Below are 21,461 nucleotides of genomic sequence, written 5' to 3'. Positions count from 1 at the left end.
AATAGTTTACCTGTCAGATTTACGGAGAATAGAAGAATTCATGACCAAACAAGAGATGAAAAACATTATAAAATAGAAAAAGGATATTTTTGATTACATTAAATTGAAAAGTTTTGCACAAGCAAAGCCAGTGCAACCAAGATTAGGAGGGAAGCAGAAAACTGGAAAGATTTTTACAACCAGTGTCTCTGATAAAGCCCTCAATTCTAAAATATGTGGAGAGTTGAGTCAAATTTATAAGAATATGAGTCATTCCCCAATTGATAAATGGTCAAAAGATGTGAACAGGCAGTTTTCAGAGGAAGAAATTGAAGCTATCTATGGGCATATGAAAAAAAATGCTCTAAATCACTATTGATTAAAGAAACGCAAATCAAAATAACTCTGAGGTACCACATCCCACCTATCAGATTGGCTAACATGACAAAACAAGAAAATGATAAATGTGGGAGAAGATGTGGGAACATTGGAACACTAATGCATTGTTGGTGGAGATGTGATATGATCCAACCATTTTGGAAAGCAATTTGGAACTTTACTCAAAAAGTTATAAAAATGTACATACCCGGGGCAACTATGTGGCACAGTGGATAGATTACTGGCCCTGAAGTCTGGAGGACCTGAGTTCAAATCCAGCCTCAGACCAAACACTTGACATGTAATAGCTGTGTGACCCTGAGCAAATCACTTAACCCTAATTGCCTCAAAATAAACAAATAAATAACTAAACAACTAACTAAATGAATGAATGAATAAAAATAAAAACAAACAAGAAACTATTTCTCTAAAAAACATGTAAATACCCTTTGACCCAGCAATACCACTTCTAGGGCTGTATCACATAGAGATCATAAAAATGAGAAAAGGACCCACGTACAAAAATATTCATAGCAGCTCTTTTTGTGGTGGCAAAGAATGGGAAGTTGAGGGGATGCCCATCCATTGGGGATGGCTGAGCAAGTGGTGGTATATGAATGTAACGGAATACTATTGTTCTATAAGAAATGATGAGCAGTTGGACTTCAGAAAAACCTGGAAAGACTTGTATGGACTGATGCTGAGTGAAGTGAGCAAAACCACAGTACACAGTAACAGCCATATTGTGTGATGACTAACTTTGATGGACAACTCTTCTCAGCAATGCAGGGATCTAAGATATCTCCAAAAGACTCAAGATGAAAAATGCTATCCACATCCAGAGAAAGAACTATGGAGTTTGAATAAAGATCGAAGCATACTATTTGTTCTTTTTTTTTCCTCCTGTTTTGTTTTATTTTTTCTTTCTTGTGATTCCTCCTGTTAGTTCTAATTCTTCTTTACATCATGACTACTGTGAAAATATGTTTAATAGGAATGTATATGTAGAGCCTATATCAGATTGCATGCCATCTTGGTGAGGAAAGAGGGGAGGAAGGGGGGAATTGAAAACTCAGAAGTTTATGGAAATGATTGTTGAAAGCTAAAAATGAATGAATTTAATTTTTTTTTTAAATCTGAAGATCTTGATGGCTGGTGAGTTCAGTAAGAGTCATCAGTGTGATGTGTCAGCCAAAAACAAAAACAAACTACCCTAACACAATTGTGAGCTCGATTAAAAGAGATATAGCTTCCAGCAAAAAGGAATTTAGAGTACCAATGTACTGTGGCTCCTCTGGGGTAATGTATTCAGTTCTGGGTGCTATCACTAAAGAAGGCCCTTGATAAGCTAGAAATGTTTCAGAGGATGGCCATCAGCATTGTAAAGGGGCCTATGGGGATCAGTTGAAGTAAATGGGAACTCTAGCATGGAGAAAAGAAGACTCCTAAAGGAAATGGTATCTGTCTGCAGATATTTGAGGGGCTAGCCTAAGGAAGAAGGCTCAGCTTTGTTCCACTTGGTCTCAGAGGAATGCATTAAAATCAATGGGTAGAATTATGAAGAGGTAAGTTACTCAGGTTCAGTGTAAGGAAAAGCATCCTAGCAGATGGAGCTGTCCTAAAGTGGAATATGCTGCCTCCAGAGGTGGGGGCCTCCCCCTGCTCAGGGTCTTCAGCAAAGGCTCAATTACCACGCGATCCATACCTCCTGGCACAGGCTAGACAATCAGTGAGGTCACGCCAAGTCTTAAATTCTGTGGTTCTATGGTAGCACTGTCCAAAATATACATTGCATTGACACGGCTCTCAAGAATACTGGATCAGTACCATTTCATATTGAGGTAATGCCAAATGAATATCTGATTCTCATAATGGTTTAGAATTAATATGGCTTTTCACATTAATGTGGTAGAATGTTGGATTTGAACTCAGAATTGTCTGTGTTCAAATTCCTTCTCTCCTGATAGTCATCTATGTGGCCTTGGACAAGTCATGATTTTTCTGATTTTTAAAGAGGTTAGCTTAAAACCATCCTGAAGTCTTGTACTTGAAATTAATGGGCTCATAATATTGTATGTTTAAATGTCATTGCTCTGGAGATGGAAGTGATGTCAGAGGCTTTCTGATCCAACTCCTTATTTAGCAGATGACAAAACTGAGGCCCAGGAAAGATGTCACTTGTACAGGTTCAGGCAGGTAGTTTACTTCTTAATGACTTCGCATTCTGTTAGTAAGCTCCACATTCAGCCTTTGGCCACTCCAAGGATATGCATGTATGTGTGTACACATACACCCATGTATGTATATGAATATATGTGTGTACATATGTATGCAATATATTATATGTGTGTATGTGTATATATGTACATATGCATACACATTTTTATGTGCATCTCCTTACTTTTTTGAAGATTAATCTCATTTTCTGGAGGACCAAATATATGCAATTGTGTAGATTTCTTCAGTTAGTGGAGAGAGGAGCTGAGTGGGGAAAAAAAAGGGAATTGCATATCAAGCTTCCTTTTCAAAAATTGTCTCCTAAAGGAGACCTTTCCTGATTCCCTCAGTTACCACTGATCTCACCCCAATTACTTTGTCTTAAATTTGTACCACTTTTATATTTCCATATCTGTGTTCCTGTATCTTTCCCTCATAGAATGTAGCTCCTTGAAGTCAGAGGATGTTTTATTTTTGTCTTTACATTCCCAGTGCCCACAACATGGCCTGATACATAAAGGATGATTCACAAATTCTGCTTATTTGATCCCTGGGAAGAGTAAGTTAGTCTATAGTAAGCATTCAGTAAATGCAGGTTGTTCTATTAGAGTCACTGGGGACTTTGGTGTCCAAAAAAGCCTTTGCTCACCTATCTCAAAGCCTTAAAAAAAGTACCTGAGAGGTACATTGGATAGACATAGAACCTTGGACTTGAATTTAGGAACTCAGGGAGACCTGAGTTCAAATCACCACTTGGTCTTTTATTAGCTGAGTGACCCTATACAAGTTAATCCTTTTCAGTCTCAATTCCCTCATCTTTAAAATGGGGCCAAACATAGCACCTACTTCTCAGGATTATTGTGAGGATCTTTTGAAGGAACATACAGTGATTTATAAACCTTCAAGCTATAATAGATAGATAGATAGATAGATAGACATAGATAGATAGATAGATAGATAGATAGATCGATCGATCTGCTAAATATTAACATTATTGTTGCTCTTGTTAAAATGTATATAATACCTGTAATATTTACTTAATACAGCTGTTATTGGTATATATAAGAAAATGTATATAAAAGGCATAGTAAATCTTAAAGCTCTTTCTAAGCCAATCTTTTTTTTAAGTATCATAGTTGCATAAAGTCCCAGAATCTCAGAAGAGCCCTTAAAAGTCAACTGCTCTAACCAATATCTTTATCTAAACAAGAATCAAGTCAAGCCAAGTCAATGAGTGTTTCTCGCACCCATTATGGGCCAGGCATTCTGTTAAATGCTGAGGATACACAGAAAGGAAAAAGACATTTCCGGACCTCAAGGAGGTCATAGTGTAAGATTGTGGTGATGGTGGGTGATGGTGAGCGTATGAACAGTTACATACAGGCAATATTCAGGATAGATTAAAGATAATTAAGGGAAGAAAGGGACTAAGGTTAAGGAAGAATGGGAAAGGCTTCACGTAGAAGATTGGATTTAGATGATACTTACAGGAAGTCAGGGGAGCCAGGAAGCCCTCCATGAAGCACTTGACAATTAGCCATTCTGCCTTTACTCAGAAGCTTCAGGTAAAGTTCAGGTCCTGGCCTCACAAACATATATAACCCATTCCATTTTTTTCCATGGCTCATTTTTGGAGGCATTCTGGAAATAGCTCTCCTAGATATTAGCAAAACACTTGATAATATCTCTCATGTTATCGCAGAAGAAAACATAGAGAATGGGAAAAAAATTATCTTGCCCCACATGAATTGGGTCAATGTTCCATTGCACTGTACAATTATATGATGTAATTCCCTATAAGATGTTATGGATTGCATGTGATATATGGGGATAGAGAGTAACTCCCATCTGATGAGATTTTCTCTACCATCACAAGTAGTCACTTTTTATGAAATTTCTTATCTGAAACAGTTACATAGAGCACTGAGACATGAAGTGACTTCTCTAGGGTCACATAGTGTCAGAAGCATGACTTCAATTCACATCTTCCTGTCTTCAAGGCAAATTCTTTATTCACTATGTTATGCTGCCTATAAGTGGAATTTAGTATTTAATCAAGTATGCAGTACTGAAAATTTCCCTCAGACAAAGTAAGTTTGATGCACGAATCAGAGTCATATGAGACTCCATGAGTGAAGTTAATTTTGATCTGTGACCTGCTGAGCATTGATAATTAAAGTGTTTTAAAGGTAACTATATGTTCAACAAAGAGTTGTTTTCTAGGCTTATAGAAAATTCTTTCCATGATGGTCCAAAAATAATTTCTTACTGATAAAAATATTTCTCAAATGCTACTTCTTATAGATAACTTCATGTACTCATTGCATTGAGCCTTGGAATGCAAAATCAAAGTATGACTGCATTGGAAGGGGCTTATTCCAGGGAGTTTTAACCTGGGGTTCTCAGGCCCCGAGGGGGTCCATGGACAGATTTCATCACGTCTCTGATATTGAATGGGAAAATCACATTTAAACATTTTAATGTATTTAGCTTCCTTTTTTATTGTTTAACATTTCTATTTAAAATTTTGAGTTCCAAATTCTATCCCTCCATCTCTCCCTCCTCTACCCTCTTCCTAAGACAGTTAGCAATCAGATATAGGTTATGTAAGTACAGTTATGTAAAACATTTCCATATTAGTTATTTTGTACAAGAAGGCTAGAATAAAATTTTAAAAAATGAACAAAAGAAAGAAAGGAAGGAAGAAAGGAAGGAAGGAAGGAAGGAAGGAAGGAAGGAAGGAAGGAAGGAAGGAAGGAAGGAAGGAAAGGAAGGAAAAGGAAGGAAGGAAGGAAGAAAAAAAGAAAAAAATAGCATCCTTCAATCTGTATTCAATCAATATCAGTTCTTTCTCTGGAATTGTATGCTTCATCATTAGTCCTTGGGAACTGTCATAGATCATCGTATTGCTGAGAATAGCTAAGCTTTCATATTTCATTGAACAATATTGCTGTTACTGTGTACAATATTCTCCTAATTATGTTCACTTCACTGTGCATCAGGTTTTATAAGTCTTTCCAGGATTTTCTGAAATCATCCTGCTTGTCATGTCTTATAGGCCAAAAATATTCCATTGCAATCATACACCACAGCTTGCTTAGCCATTCCCCTACTGATGGTCATCCCTTTGACCTCCATTCCTTAGCCAAATTGGTTTCCTTTTTCATCCTCTGTGTTTTAATTTATCCATTTAAAATCATGATTCTCAGAAGAGATCTAAGGGCTTCACCAGATCTCCAAAGGAATCCATGACACAAAAATAAATGCAGAACCCTTTCTTTCATCCTCTATCTGAAAAAGAATCATCTCTAGAACGCGGAATTAAAGAATTAGAAATAGAAGGTGCGGAAGAGATATGCAAAATTCAAGGCTGCATAAACTTTTTCCGCTCATGACACCTTCAGCACTTCTTAAACTGTAGGTCATGACCTACAGTTTAAGAAGTGCTATATAGATTAGGAAACTGAGTCCCAGAGAGTCCAAATGACTTGCCTACCTAACAAGCAGTCATGGAACCTTTGTGTGACAAGATCTAATGACTGAGGATTCACTTCTCCCCCGAGCAGCCCATTTCCATTTGGATTGTCTCACAAAGATTCCTCAGTGAAATCAAATGAAAGAATACATTTGTAATTCTTATCAAATGCGAGCTAACGCTGTGAAAAGTTGTCTTTACCATCCAAACTTTTTGTTTATTTCAAATTTTTCATATATTAATCATTTTATTTATTTAATTGTTGGTTTACAAAACACACACACACCACACAACACACACACACACACAACTATTACCTGGATTATGACACTATGGACATAGTAGTGCTTGATAAATACTTACCGATTTATGCTTTTATTACATAAAGTTGAAGGAGAAAACTTTGGAATAAATTTACACCTATGACCATCCGACCCAAATCAAAAAACCTTTTTAAAGTATCTTTATGGGACTGATGCTGGGGGAACAAATCTAGAAGAAAAGAAGTATTTCAACAAGTAGTCCCTCCATTCATTAAGCTTCCATTCTCCAACTTAGACAAGCACAACAAATATATCTTGAACTGACTCCAGTACAGACAAGGCAAAAGGATATCAAACTGGATGCTCATTGAGAAATTGTTTAGCAACTCCAACGATCCAAGGCTGTTTGCCACTGTAATATTCTTTAACTATGAGATTAATTTTCTATAATTGATGCTATAGGTTCAAAATCAGAGAACACTGTAATCTCTGAGAAATGGCAATGAGAAATTGCCCGGAAGGCAAGGAAAAGCTGTAGCATGGAAAAGCATGTTGACATATGTTACATAATTAGGCATGTTAAGTCATATATCATGTATATGAAATACAGCCCAAGATTTTACCATAGAAATATGTTGTGTCAAGGGAACATTACAAGACATGGAGCTAGGATTTAGGAAGTCTAATCCTTCCTCTGACATTTAATCATGGTATGACCCGGGGCGAGGCTCACTCAGGTTTCAGTTTTTCCTCTGTACCACATCACAGGACTTGCACTAATGGCCTTACAGGATGTTACAAGAGAGGCACCTTAGAAGCAAACCTTACAGCCTTGTGCACGTGTGACCTACTTTGACTGTGGGAAAGGATTATGTTGATTTTGCTTGCCAGAACCTCCTGAGTGTGTTTATCTTGGGCAATTATTAAAATTAATTTGAATTCCCTGGTTGTGGAGGTGGAAAGGGAAAATGGAACCCGTCTGGAATTAAGAAGTAGCTGCAGGCAAATCATACCTTAAGTAAATCACATTAGAAAAAAATGAACCAGAAAATCACTGTACTGAAAGAGGTTCTGTGAATCAGATGTCATCTTAGTTTCTAGGTGAGATGCTACCTAAGTTTAGATGAAGAAATGAAGCAAATCCTATTGGAAATCCATTCATGTGTTTGCTGGTGGTCAGAAGCAAGATCAAGGGACCAAAACAGTTCTCTGTGGAGCCAAGAGATCTGGGCTCAAATACCTCTTAGCACTTACCATCTGTATGACTTTGAATTAGTCACCTGTCCGCTCTGGGTCTGAGTTTTGTCATCTGTAAAATGAATAGGTTGACCTAGACATTACCTGAAGTTATATTTTCAGTCTAAATGTATATCCTTGTTTAAGTAAGTGGGGCCATGGACCCTGGTTTCCCAAGCTCATCAATGAAGTTTACCTTTTAAAAATTCCCATCTTTTCTGGCACTCCATCCTGAACAGGTGGCTGTCTTATCTTTTCAACAAAAGTAATGATAATAATTAATAGTTACAACAACATCAACAACACCTGACATTTCTATAGTACTTTAAGGTTTGCAAGGTGTTTTACATACGTTATTTGATTCTCATAATAACTCTGTGAGATAGGAGTCATTATTATGAATAAATGAGCAAAACTTCAGTCATTTTGTTCCTGCCTCATCTTGTAGAAGTTACTCAGAAAGGATTGTCCCAGCCGCACAATTCTATAGAAGGTTTCAAATAATCCCTCCAAGGTTAAGTGAGAACTAGCACAAGGTGAACAGGTATCTCTCATTGGACACCACCATCCTTGGGGGACAAATGTTCATTTTACAAATGATGAAACTGAGGCAGACGGAGATTAATGACTTGTCATGGATCCCATAGCTAGTAAATATCTCAGGCAGGATTCAAACTCATTTCTTCCTGACTCCAAGTCTAGTGCTCTCTCTAATGTGCCATCCAGATGTCTCATAGAAAAAACTGACCATGATTTCACACTTTTCCCACCTGATCTCATGCTTTTCCCTATCACATTATCTAGGTCCACCAACAGTTGACTTCTAGGCATCCCCTAAATGTGTCCTGTACTTTCTTACCTCTTCAAATTTGTTCATGCTGTCCATTATCAAACAGGAAGGAGGCAAAACCATTTATGAAACAAAGACCTGTGGTAAGCACCAAGAAGGCAAAAATGTTGAGGACACAATCCCTGCCCTCATGGAGCTGCCAGTTGCACAGAATGATGACACAAATGAAAAGAACATAATCATAAAGCTGCATGGTATATTAGGAAAGAACTAGTTTTGGAGAAGGATGACATGTTTGAATTATGACTACAATTTTAACTATCTGGTAGAATATAACTACTTTGAGGGCATGAGCTGTTGCATTTCATTAGCACTTAGTAGGATGGTTCCAGGAATGTAGCAGGCACGTTAATGCTTATTTGGTTAATTAATTGATTATGTAGCTTTGGTGAGTCAAATCCCCTATGTACCTCAGTTTCTCTTTTTGCCAATATAAAAGTTGGAAACACGCAAAAGGGTTTAAACTCTTCCAAACCTAAGTCAATGATCCTATGATACACAGTGGTGTATGGTAAGTGCATGTGAGCAGGGCAAAATCAAGTGTAGTATGTGATCTGAAAGGAAAGTAATTACGGGTAGGTAATACCAAAGCAGGAATTATGAAAAAGTGGGAATTAAGTTGGACCTTATAGAATGGGGAGCAATTCTAGTGAAGTAAATTCAATCTGAATAAAGGGGGGATGTTCCAGGGCTAGATAATACTAGCCTTTACAAAGGCATGAGGGGAGGAAAGCACAGCAAATGTCCATGAGAAAGGAAGTCATTCAGTTTCACACGGAGAGGAGTATTAAGAGAAAAGGCTGGAGAGTTGGAGAGGGCCATTGGAGAGGGCCTTGAATGATTTTAAACTTTGCTTGGTAGGAAATTAGGAGCTTTTAAAAATGCCAATGGATTGGCATAACTCTTCTGGTTCCACGCCACTTTGGGATACACTCATCACATTTACATCTCTTTGATTTTGATCTGTATATTTGTCTTATTACAGTGTTTGACACTGTTGATCTCTGTCTCCTCCTTGATACTCTCAGCTCTAAGTAACAAGGGGCCATGATCTCCTGACTGGGCCTATCTATCATTCCACTTCTCTGTTTCCTTTCCAAGGTCCCCTTCAATATCATCCTTTCTAACCATGGGTGGCCCCTCAGGATTCTGTCCTGGGCTCTCTTCTCTTCCTTTATATTCCTTCACTAGGTGAAATATTAGCTCTCATGAGTTTAATTACCATCTCCATGCTGATGATCCTCAAAATTACCTATCCTTCCCCGTACTCTATACTGACCTCTAGTCTTGTATTGGCAATGCCCAAACATCACAGTTCTGTGAAGGACCTAGAGGGCCACATGCGGTCTTAAGGCCGCAGGTTCCCATCTGGAGTCTAGAGAATTTCACCATCTATAAGGAATATCCCTTCAATTACTTTTTAGTGTGTAGTGCGTTCCCCCTCCCATTCCCTCCCTAACACATAAACTTTAACCTCCTTCAGTGTGTTGTATGATTATTTTGATTGTCTACAGCATTGCTGACCTTGCAATAACACCTGAAAAGTATTCCCCAGTTATTTTGCATTTCCTTCAATGTAGTTGTTACAGTTTAGCTGTATTTCATTTTTTGTGTTAAATATTATATTAATATAAAATTCAACTATTGTATCTCTCTGATATAATCTTAGTTCTTTGATGGCAGGGGTCATTTCCTTTTGTCCTCCTAGTACCTAAAACCCAGCACCTGGAAGATCCTTTGTGAAAATATGCAATTAATAAAAGGTGAACTGAATTGAGTAACTTAGGCTTTGATTTAATAAAAAGATTCACTTTAAATTTCTGAGAAATATGCTAATGCAGAAGGTGAGAAGATGACTAAAGATGAATAATCTTCATTCCAAGAATTCCTAGGATGATTTCAGGGGTCATGTGAAAAAAAGGATTTATTTAGGAAAGCTCAATGGGATGAGTATCTACTTCCATCTCCTAGGAAGATATGTTTTGATGTGAAGGTATTGTTTTGTTTTGTTTGTTTTCGCTTCCACTACTTATTGAAAAAAATGGCAGGTATAAAAAGAGAGAGATAGAAAGAACTAAAATGGCTTCAGAGGAATTTGAATTCTCAGGATGTGGAAGGGATTTTTTACTCATTGGATGTTTATGCAAGGTGGAAATGGATAGAAATATGCTCTGATGTGTCATGACTAATTCAGGACAGCTTTTGCTCAGCATGGCTTTGCATCTGGTTTGTATACATGAAAATACAAATCTGGTTTTGAAATCAAAGAAATATAAAGCTCAAATATTATGTTCAGGCAATGGAACTGACTTGACCTTTTGCCTTGGGGATCCAGGTCTCAGAAAGGTTTCAGTAATTTAAAATTAGACCATCATCCACTGCATTGATTTGTTTATAGCCCAACTTGTCTGAAACTATCAAAGATTAAGAGAGTGAAGAAAAATGTGTCATCTTGTGCTAAGGTAGACGTAATGATGGCTTAGATTTTAAATCTACTTTTCTTTAGAAAGCACTGATATACCAGTGGACCGATAACCTTATCGTTGCAAGTATTTTCCCTAATGGAACCAATTAAAATATCAATCATGCTCTCTCACATGCTGGTGACCTTATCCATGTTCTCCCTTAAATCTGGCAACAGGAAACAGGAGGTTCATCCAGAATGCTGAAGTCCTTGATCTAGAACCCTTGCTATTAGCCAGATAACAATGGAGAAAAATATTGGCACAAGATGAAACCCAAGGAATTGAAATATTTTGGCTTGTCTTTTTTAGGCATTCTGAAAATAATTAAGTTATAGATAGATAGGATAGGATTGAACAATAGATATGGGAGAGAGAGAGAGAGAAAGAGAGAGATTTAGGGATCTATCTATGTCTATCTATTTATATATTCATATATACATATATATGTATATACACACACACACATATATATATGCATATATATACATATACATATATATACATATATATGTATATATATATATGCATATATATACATATATACATATATACATATATATGTATATATATGTGTATATATATATATATTGTATGAAGCGAGATTGAGACAGAGAAATAGAGATAGAGAAGGACGTATTAGGTCACATCTAGACTTGAAGTGCAATGGCCCCCTTTGCATCTGACCCCATCCCTGACTGACATGGATGCTTTGATCTACTCCATTTTTGACCTTGTCTGGTTTTGCCTCAATTTAGATAATATAGTAGCCTCCCACTCCTAGAGATGTATCATTTTGGTTCTAGATTTACTGAAGGATTAATTTTTAACCAACTGTTGCTCAGATCTCCTGAGCTAGAGTCAACCAATCCACCAATCATAGCATCCCCAGTAGAATAGATAATAAACATATTCTACCTCACTTGGGATTCTAAATATTTTATTATATAATTTTATCATTGACATTAGGTGTATGAGATGACTACTTAAACAGAAAAGACAGAAGAAGGACAGATGGAAGGAAGGAAGGAAGGAAGGAAGAAGGAAGAAGGAAGGAAGGAAGGGAAGGAAGGAAGGAAGGGGGGAGGAAAGAAGGAAGGAGAATTATATGAATTTGTTGTTGTTTTTCAACAGCTCTTCCAAAAAACCTTGACAATCTGAAAGAACTGTTTGATAATTAATCCATCACTGAGGATTTATATAGTATTTATTATACTATACATTAGTAAAGTTTTGTATGAGTAGAATAGTGCAGTGGATAGAAAGCTGACATTAGAGCCAGGAAGGCCTCACCTCATAGATCACCTCTGACTCATACTCCCTGTGTTAAACTGGGCAAGTCACTTAAACTCTCTATGTTCCAGTCAATGTGCTAGAACTGCAGACTGAAGTACAGTTGGGCTGTATTGGTAGAAGGAATTCCTCCATGGGAGCTCCCTAATAGAAACACATTTTCCCTGTGTAGGACTCTAAGGATTCAATGAAAAAGTGAAAATATCCCTGGCCTTCAAAAAATTTGCATTCTATGCAGTTAAGAACCATTCATTTATTAAGCTCCTGTCCTGTTCCAGACACTGTGTTAAGACTATTGCAGACATAAAGACAAAAAATTCTTATGGCTTTAAAGGAACTTGAGAAGGGGGGCCATTGGAGTCCTACATCCATCCTCTCTTATTTTCACATATATCATTCTTAATTCATTTTTCCCCTTTGGTGTCACCGGTATGATATACATTCTCATTGCATCTTTGGTTAAAAGGTAATACTACCATTTAATAATAATATATACAATTAGAGAGAGCCTTCAAGATCATCTGGCCCCAGGTTCACACAGTCTCATCCCTACAAGGGCCCTCAGCATTCATATAAGACACCTCATACCCGAAGAATTCCCTCTCCTGGATTTTCCCAAAGTGGGTAGTTCCCCTTAGCTCAAAGATCTCCATTAAAAAGCATCTCACTTCTTCCTGAGACAACTCATTGCACTTTGAGATAACTTTAGGTATTATTTTTCATTGTAAGAATTAAATCACAAGCACTGCAACCTCTGCCCACCCTCCTGGGTCTATTCTTTAGCTCAGCAGACCAAGCGTAATCCTCCCTGGGGCAAAAAATAAGCTATATTGGAGCCAGGAATATATTTTTTTAAATTTTTGTGTTAGCATCCTCAGAACTTAACACAATTCTTGACACATAATACACACTCTTAAAAGTTTTTGCCTCTTTTTTATTTTAGACAAATGCTAAAACTTAAATAAATAATAAGAAAAGAAAAAGGAATGTTGTAAACTTAGATATAACATAAGAAGAAAAATTTCATGTGCACAGCAGAACATAGGAGAGGATTCAAATTATATCGTGATAGCTTTTCATTTCAAGAAAGCCTATATATTAAATACCATTCATTGTGTTGAAATCTGTCCATCTTTTCTTTGCTTCCTTATGGGTTTTCTTTTGTTCTCTGTTGTACACTTTTTACTTAGGTTTTTTTTCCCCCCTCTCTCCTCACTAACCCACCAGCCCAAGGATACAGTTGAGCATTGGAGATACATACATATATATATATAATTACAATAGGTATTGATATTTATTATACATATACTTATAAATATATAAACATACATATGTATATACAAATATACATAGAGATAGATAGATAAATAGATATAGATATATACACATATACTTTCCCTAAGAGATTCTACTCCCAATCGTTGTTTTATGCTTGTGCATATCTCTTTATTTTTCCTATCTCTCCTAACTCCTCTACTTTATTTCTACCTGCTACCTTACCCTCCTATTCCTTAACCTACCTCCACTCGAGTAATCCCTCCCTTATTCTCCCATTCCCCTAAATCTAAACTCCCTTCTATATCTCCCTTTTAACCTATTCCCACATTCTCCTCTCTAAAGATCCCTCTTTTATCCTCTTCCCCCTCCCTATTCCCTTAGAGTTCTGTTTCTTTCTAAATTTAGAATACTTTTCTAAATGCATATGCATTTTCCTCTCTTAAACCATTCCCAATGAGAATAGGTTTCCAGAACTAATATTCCCCTTACCACCATCTAATTCCTTTGTGTTGGTTTTTCCTCTTGTACCTTATTTGTAAAAGATAATTACTCTTTTAACTGTATTAGAATGGCTTTACTTTTTGAAGTCATACACTGAGGTCTACCCCAATCTTCCTTGTAAGTTACCTCATTACTAGCAACAGTCTTAGACATAGGTTTTACATTTTTCACACATAAAAACTAAACATGCTATATTTATTTAGTCCCTTGTCATTGGTCATTGGTATGTACCTTATGTTTCTCTTGGCTCTTGTATGTTAAATCTTCTATTGAGTTCAGGTTTGTTTGTTTGCTTTTTTTTTTTAACAAAGACCTCAAAATTCATCAAATATCCATTTTTTTTTCTTTCAGAATTATGCTTTGCTTTGCTGGGTGTGATGTTCTGGGCCAGAAGCCCAGTTCTTTTGCTTTTCGATATACGGTGTTCCAAGAACTGTGATTTTTTAGTGTTGCCACTGTTAGATCTTGTGTGACATTGGATAAATACTTGCTGGATTTAATTACATTAGAATCCAGGTTCTAGAACAGAATAGAGTCATAAGGTTTGGAACTTGAAGGAATGTTAAGAGGCCAACTAGTTCAGCCAAGTCATGTTGTAGATGATGAAAGTGAGACCTAGAGAGAGGCTGACATCCAAACTCATGCAGGACATGAGAGTCTGAGCTGAGACTTTAACGCAGGTCTTCCGTTTCCGGAGCCGCTGTTCTTTTCCTTACAACACGCAAGTAACTTTTGAAATACCTGAAGACCCTTCTCATGTCCAAAGTCATCATTTTACTTAGGATGAAATTGAGGCAAAAAAAGTGATTTGCCTGTTGAATATCATTCACTCTATAAAATGAAATCAAGGTCGTTCTGCAGATATGTATGGCAAGGAAAAGGGGAATAGGGAAGACCCTATATAGGAGGTGGCATTTGAATTGAGCTTATGCACGGTGTGATTTGGAAACCTCAAAGTATTGTTATTCTACTGGCTCTAGTCCAATGATTTAGATAGCTGGTCTGATATTTAATATTGACTAAGTCCCTACTATGTGCCAGGCCCTACGCTAAAACTAAAGAGAAACAAAGAAAGACTAAAACAAACAAAAGAAAACAAACATCACATTCTGCTCTAATGTAAGATTTTTAAAATCAAATTTGTTATTTATTTTTAAGATGCCTTTTTTTTATTTTAACTTTCAAATTATCTCCCTCTCTCATCCACAGAAGGCAAATAGATTTTGTGAATTATACATGTGAAATTATACGAAATATATTTCTCTGTTAGCCATATCACAAAAAAAGGCAAAAGAGAATCACACTTCAGTTCATACTATGTTCATCAGTTCTCTCTCTGGAAGAGGATTGCATTTTTTTTAAACCAAGAGTCCTTTGGAATTGTCTTGGATCATTAAACTGATCAGAGTAACCAAGTCTTTCATATCTGATCATCATTACATGATCTCAAAATTAAAACTCCCAGGAATAGTATAGCCAAATTCTGGAGCTCCCAGGTCAAGAAGAAAATATTGCAAGCAGCCAGAATGAAACAATTCATGGAAGCATACTTAGGATCACGCAAGATTCAGAAGTTTCCATATTAAAGTGATAGAGGGTTTGAAATATGGTATTCTGTAGGTTAAAGGAGCTAGGATGACAACCACAAATAACCTACCCAGCAAAACAGACTGTAATTTTTCAGGAGATAAAAAAAAATGGATATTTAATGAAACAGAAAACTTTCAAGAATTCCTAATGAAAAGACTAGAGCTGAATAGATTTGACATCCAAACACAAGAATGAAAAAAGAAATATGAAAAAATAATAAGGGGCATAGTAAACTGTTTACATTCTTCTGGGAAGATGATACTTGTATTTTCTTTTTTTCTTTTTTTCTCAATTCATTTATTAATTTTTAGTTTTCAACATTCAGTTTCAAAAGCTTTTGAGTTTTGAATTTCCCCCCTCCTTTCCCTCCCCTGCCCCAAGACAGCATGCAATCTGATACAGGCTATACATGTACCATCATATTAAACATACTTCCACATTAGTCATGTTGTGATAGAAGAATCAGAACAAAAGGTTTAAAATGTCAGAAAGAAAAAAAAAAGGAAAGAGAGAGAGAACATAGTATGCTTCGATCTGCATTCAGACTCCACAGTTGTTCTCTGGATGTGATAGCATTTTCCATCATCATATGTCTCTTGATATTGTCTTAGATTCTTGCATTGCTGAGAAGAGCTAAGTCTATCAAAGCTGGTCATTGCACAGTGTTGCCATTACTGTGGATAATGTTTTCCTGGTTCTGCTCACTTCATTCAACATCAGTCCATGTAAAGTATTTTCAGGTTTTTTGGAAATCCACTTGCTCATTATGTCTTATGGAGCAATAGTGTTCCATTGCATTCATGTACCACAACTTGTTCAGGCATTCCCCGATTGATGGGCATTCACTCAATTTCCAGTGATTTACCACCACAAAAAGATCTGTTACAAACATTTTTGTACATGTGGATCCTTTTTTCCCTTTTTTATGAGCTCTTTGGAATACAGACTTGGTAGTGGTATTGCTGGATGAAAGGATATGCACAGTTTTATATACCTTTGAGCATAGTTGCAAATTTTTCTCCAGAATGGTTGGATCAGTTCACAACTCCATCAGTAATGCCTTAGTGTTCCAATTTTCCCACATCTCCAACATTTATCACTTTCATGCTTTGTCATGTCAGCCAATCTGATAGGTGTGATGTGGTACCTCAGAGGTGTTTTAACTTGCTTTTCTCTAATCAGTAGTTATTTAGAACATTCTCATATGACTTTTGATAGTTTTAATTTCTTCATCTAGAAATTGTTCATATTCTTTGACCATCTATTAATTGAGGAATGACTTGTATTCTTATAAATTTGACTCAGTTCTCTGTATATTGTAGAAATGAGGCCATTATTAGAGATACTGGCTGTAAAAATTGTTTCCCAGCTTTCTGCTCTCCTTCTAATTTTGGTTGCATTGGCTTTGTTTGTGCAAAAACTTTTTAGTTAAATGTAAAAATTACATTTTCAGCATTTCCCCAAAATCAGCTATTTGTGACACCCTCAGTCTCCTTTTCCCACCACTGTGGAAGGAAAATGGGCATAAGAGTGAAGACTCTTTTTAAAATTATTGTCTGGCTTTTAGATCACCAAAGATTTTATTACCTAGTGGTCACCCTGTGGGGATTAACTCTACTTACATATATAAACTGTCATCTAGACAGCATACACAGAAGTGACTAGTCTGCAAACTCTGTAACATTATGCCCAACTTGACCCATAATACAGCATCACAGAAACTCAGCATTGAAACATCAAGGACCTCAAGGACTATTCTAATTCAAATGTAAATTAAAGTCATTGATGTAATAAAGCTTAAATGAGTTAAAGAATGCAAAGTACTTTATGAAACTTAAAGCAAAATATAAATCGGTATTATTGTTATTATTATCATTATTAGACTTGTTAGGAGGCCTTATGTTTCATAATAACTTCTTTTGCCGTGCCTTCTCCTGCACTTCTAATGACCTCAAACAATGTTTACTGAGCAATATTGGGGTATGTGGTAAATATTCAACAATAGGGATGGGAGTGGGGTGAGGAATGTACATAAACTTTTTAATTTAATCTGCATTACTAATACTTTCCTCAGTCTAAACAATCAACAAAATAAGTTGACTTTGAAGTATAATGGTATTGCTGCAAATTTTATAATCAGCTCCCCAAAGCCAGTTGCAGCAGGCGTCAGCAAATCTCTAACTAGTGTGTCCTCTACAACATTGCCAGGAGAGGACAAACCAATCTTTAGTAATAGGTGTTTCAAGATATCCTAATCCATTTGGCAAGAGTTTAAATTGTTAGGAAGTTATGGTATTGATATGTAATTATAAAAGGAGTACAAATATGTCCTAGTAGACAGAGAGCAAACTTGGTGCCAAGAAGATTTGGCGTCAAAATCTTCCTCAGAAACATGTTGCCCGTGTGACCATGAACAGTCCATTCTATTCTTATGCCATTCTTCAAATGATCTTTGCTATGGGCAAATCTCTTAGACTTTACATTTAAATTCAAATAGACATCTGTTTTGGTATGACAAATGTTTTTTTTTAACTCGGTGCTCCTATAGCAGTGCAATCACAGGGCTAGTCCCCATGCCTGGCTCAAAGCTCACGTTGCTTTTGGGAATTTCCATGTTTGTCCTACCTAGTTCTACCACGTGCAGCCAATCAGAACAATTTAAATCCCTGTTCCACTTGCCAGCCTTCTCATATTTGAAAACAACTGTCAGGGATTACCTGAGACTTCCCTTCTCTACCTCCTTTAGCTAATTTGGGTAGTTAATTGTAAATAGATATTACTATATAGACAAATATAATTTCATCTTGAATATCTTCAGACTATTCTGTTGGTATTTAATTATTATAATTCCTTTTCATTCAGATATGTTTTCACATTACTGAAATACATACATGCATACATGCATATATGTATCTTTTTTCTTTTTTCTTTTTCATATTACATGTATTAAATAAAACATGGAGAGAAAGGTGGAGAGAGGAGCTCTCAACAACAAGCTTTTGTGCACAATGGGTCCACAGATGTAAATTTTCACAGCTAGCACGTTATGTGTCCTCAGTGCTGGTTTTGTTCTCTTTTCCTGGAACAGAGAAGACTGTTGTATGTAATTCACTAATTACACATGTCTTAAAAGACAGATAGAATGATGTGACTAAGGATGGATATGTGCACAATTTACTGACAGGTCTACATTGGGGCCTTGAAAATTTCTAGAAGAGGGAGTGAAAATGTCATCCATCTCTTATCTGCATATTCAGGTGTTTTGTCAGAAAGTTATTGACATTCCATTTCAGCTAATGGACAAAGCCAGCTATGAGCAATTGTTCTCCCCTCTCTTAACCCATGCTTTATAGGTTTAAAAGGAGAAATGGGGAGTGATCTGGTAATTTAGCACGTGTGACTTAAGAATAGACCACCTTATTTAGGAATGATACAATTTTAAAACCCGGGTTGTTTATAGCCTTTAGTGTATACTTTTTAAACAATGAGGTTTTCTTTTAAAGGAAGGCAGCTGATGTGAAAATAAATAGCATCAATAACATGCTACAAAAAAAATTCTTCATCCCATTGCAAAAGTATGGGATAACTCCATGTACTCCCGTGTTAGGAACAGAAAGGAGAGAAAAGGAGAAAGGTGGATACTAGCATATTGGACAGATTTCCTGTGGAGACCTCATAGAAGGACTATATATGAGTGCCACACACAATGGGCAGGCAAAGACAGGTTATTATCTACATCCTTGGTGGGAATGCCTGCATTGATGAGATCATATATCCACCGAGGTATTACAGAGTACGAAAAGGAAGTGTGCCCCAATCTGTGGTGTTTCATGGGAAAAAACCCTAGCATAGATGTGGTAAATGTTAACATTAGCACACTTTCTGATCATAGGGCTTTGTGCGTGGAGGGACCTTAGAGATCAGGCCATGTGATGGCTTCATTTTAAAGATTCAGAAACCGATCCTCCCGAAAAGTGAAATAGCCGAGCCAAGATTCTGAACTAAACCCACAGGCTCCATGCCTTCACCCTGTATCTCACTGTCAACCTAAAAACTGATGACAGACAATCGCTTACTTCTGCTGGCTCAGGGTGCAGAGGGACTTTTATCCCCCAAGTCCAGATTCGGTTTGTGACTTTAAGATTGATTTTTCACTCAGGCATTTTTCAAGAGCAAATTCTTATTTATATACTGTAAATATATTCTTGCCTGATATCCTCAGGCTGTGAATTCCCTGAACATTCCCAATTTATTTTAGTGTCTTGAAGAGGTTGTATTTTCATTTTTAGTGCCACATCCCGTTTATATGGAATATGCGTAATAAAAAGACCCAATGGAGAACACTTGCTTTAGGTTAGGTTTTTCTTTTGACAAAACATACCGACATCTCAGAGCTGGAAAGGACCTAAGTGGGCATCAGCTCTAACCCATCCCTTTATAGAATTCCTTCTAGTCATTTCAAGTCAATAAACCTTGCCTAAGTACATACTGTGTGCCAGGCATCCAGCCTTTGTTCAAAGACATGCTGTGAGGAGAAAATCTCTGTCTCTTGAGGTAGTCCATTTTACTTAAGGACACCTACAATTGTTCAGTTTTGTTTTTTTTCTCATTCATTCGTTAATTCATAAATGAATTCATTAAATGCCTGCTATGATCCAGGTACAGTTCTAGAAACTGTGGATATGAATTTCAATTCAAACCTCAGTTCAATGCCACTATGCACAGAACGCCTTTTCTATATTCTGCCCATAACTGCTAATGCCTTCTATATTAGATTGAAACTGATCTGCCCCAAACCCCGATTGCTGGTGTCCCCATAAAATTCTCTTTTGTCTTTTTTCTGTGTGTCTTATATAAACACATGTATGTGTATGTTCTCTCCCCCATTAGAAAGCAAAGTCTCTAAGTGAGGTTCCATTTTACTTTGGTCCTTCTGTCTCCAATGCTTAACCTCATGCCTGGCCTATGAACGCTCATTGATCGATTGTTACAGTGCCAAAAATGAAACAGCCTCTGACTTCATGAAGCTTACATTCAATTGGCAGAGAAACAACATGTGCACATAAGTCAATGAAAATGGTTTCAAAATCAACTTAAAGTAATTTTCTGGGTAGTTGTAAACATTGGAGAGCAGGAGGGATAAGGCTAAATCTTTTGTATGAAGCAATTTACTTCGTCTCTTTGTAACACCCACATGTTGCTTCTCTCTTTTTTGCCCCTCTCTGGGGTCAGGAACAGCAGGTCTAATATCCTTTCCTTATGAAAGTCATAAGAATGCTTAAGGCCAGTGTTCAACGTCTCCCCCCTCAGCCTGATATTCTTTGGGCTAAACTCCACTCCACTAAAACCAGCTTCGTGTAACATGAACTTAAGGCAATGTCACTGCTGTGTGGTAAAAAAAGGAGGATTAACATTTTCCTCAGGGCTATCTGACAGTGACTCAGCTATTGTCTGGGTGTTAGCCATAGCAACCACCCTGAAAGAATCCCATATGCAATGATTAACTTTAAGGAGCCACAATCCATCAGGTGGACATAAAGAACATTCAGATTTATCTTTTAAGGATTTACTTCAGGGAAAGGGTGGAAAAAATAAGCCACAGAAACTCTCACTGTAGGAAGAATCTGCTATTTTTTTTTAATCTTTTATCTTCTTTTCTCCTCTGAATCTCTATATCAGAAGCTTTCCTGAGTGAATTGAAATATCAGCTTTTGTTATTACTGATGTTACTTTTGTTCGTGATAAGATAACTCCTGTGGAGATGGGGGGAGGGTGGGAGAGGGAAGTGAGGAGGAATAAACTCATAATATGAACAGGATAGAAGGCCAGCCTATGGCAGATCTAATTTTCTAGCAAAATACCTACTCCTATATTCTCTCACGTGCCCACCTCTTCCCCCTCAAGTAATCTCTTCTGTGTGTTTTCTTGTGATTGTGTCT

At 36.8% G+C, this 21,461-nt stretch overlaps 1 protein-coding gene across 2 annotated transcripts in view; it reads left to right on the top strand.

Annotated features, from left to right (window-relative positions):
- The window catches only part of PCDH15 (protocadherin related 15), a 1,495,046-nt gene that overhangs the window by 796,570 nt on the left and 677,015 nt on the right, over nt 1–21,461 (top strand). The gene's annotated exons all lie outside the window — the stretch shown is intronic.

The sequence above is a fragment of the Phascolarctos cinereus genome, unplaced genomic scaffold (assembly GCF_003287225.1).
Source record: "Phascolarctos cinereus isolate Bilbo 61053 unplaced genomic scaffold, phaCin_HiC Scaffold_3;HRSCAF=262, whole genome shotgun sequence".
NCBI classification, from domain to species: domain Eukaryota; kingdom Metazoa; phylum Chordata; class Mammalia; order Diprotodontia; family Phascolarctidae; genus Phascolarctos; species Phascolarctos cinereus.
The sequence above is the reverse complement of the archived record's forward strand: the minus strand, read 5'-3'. Positions and strand labels throughout refer to the sequence as shown.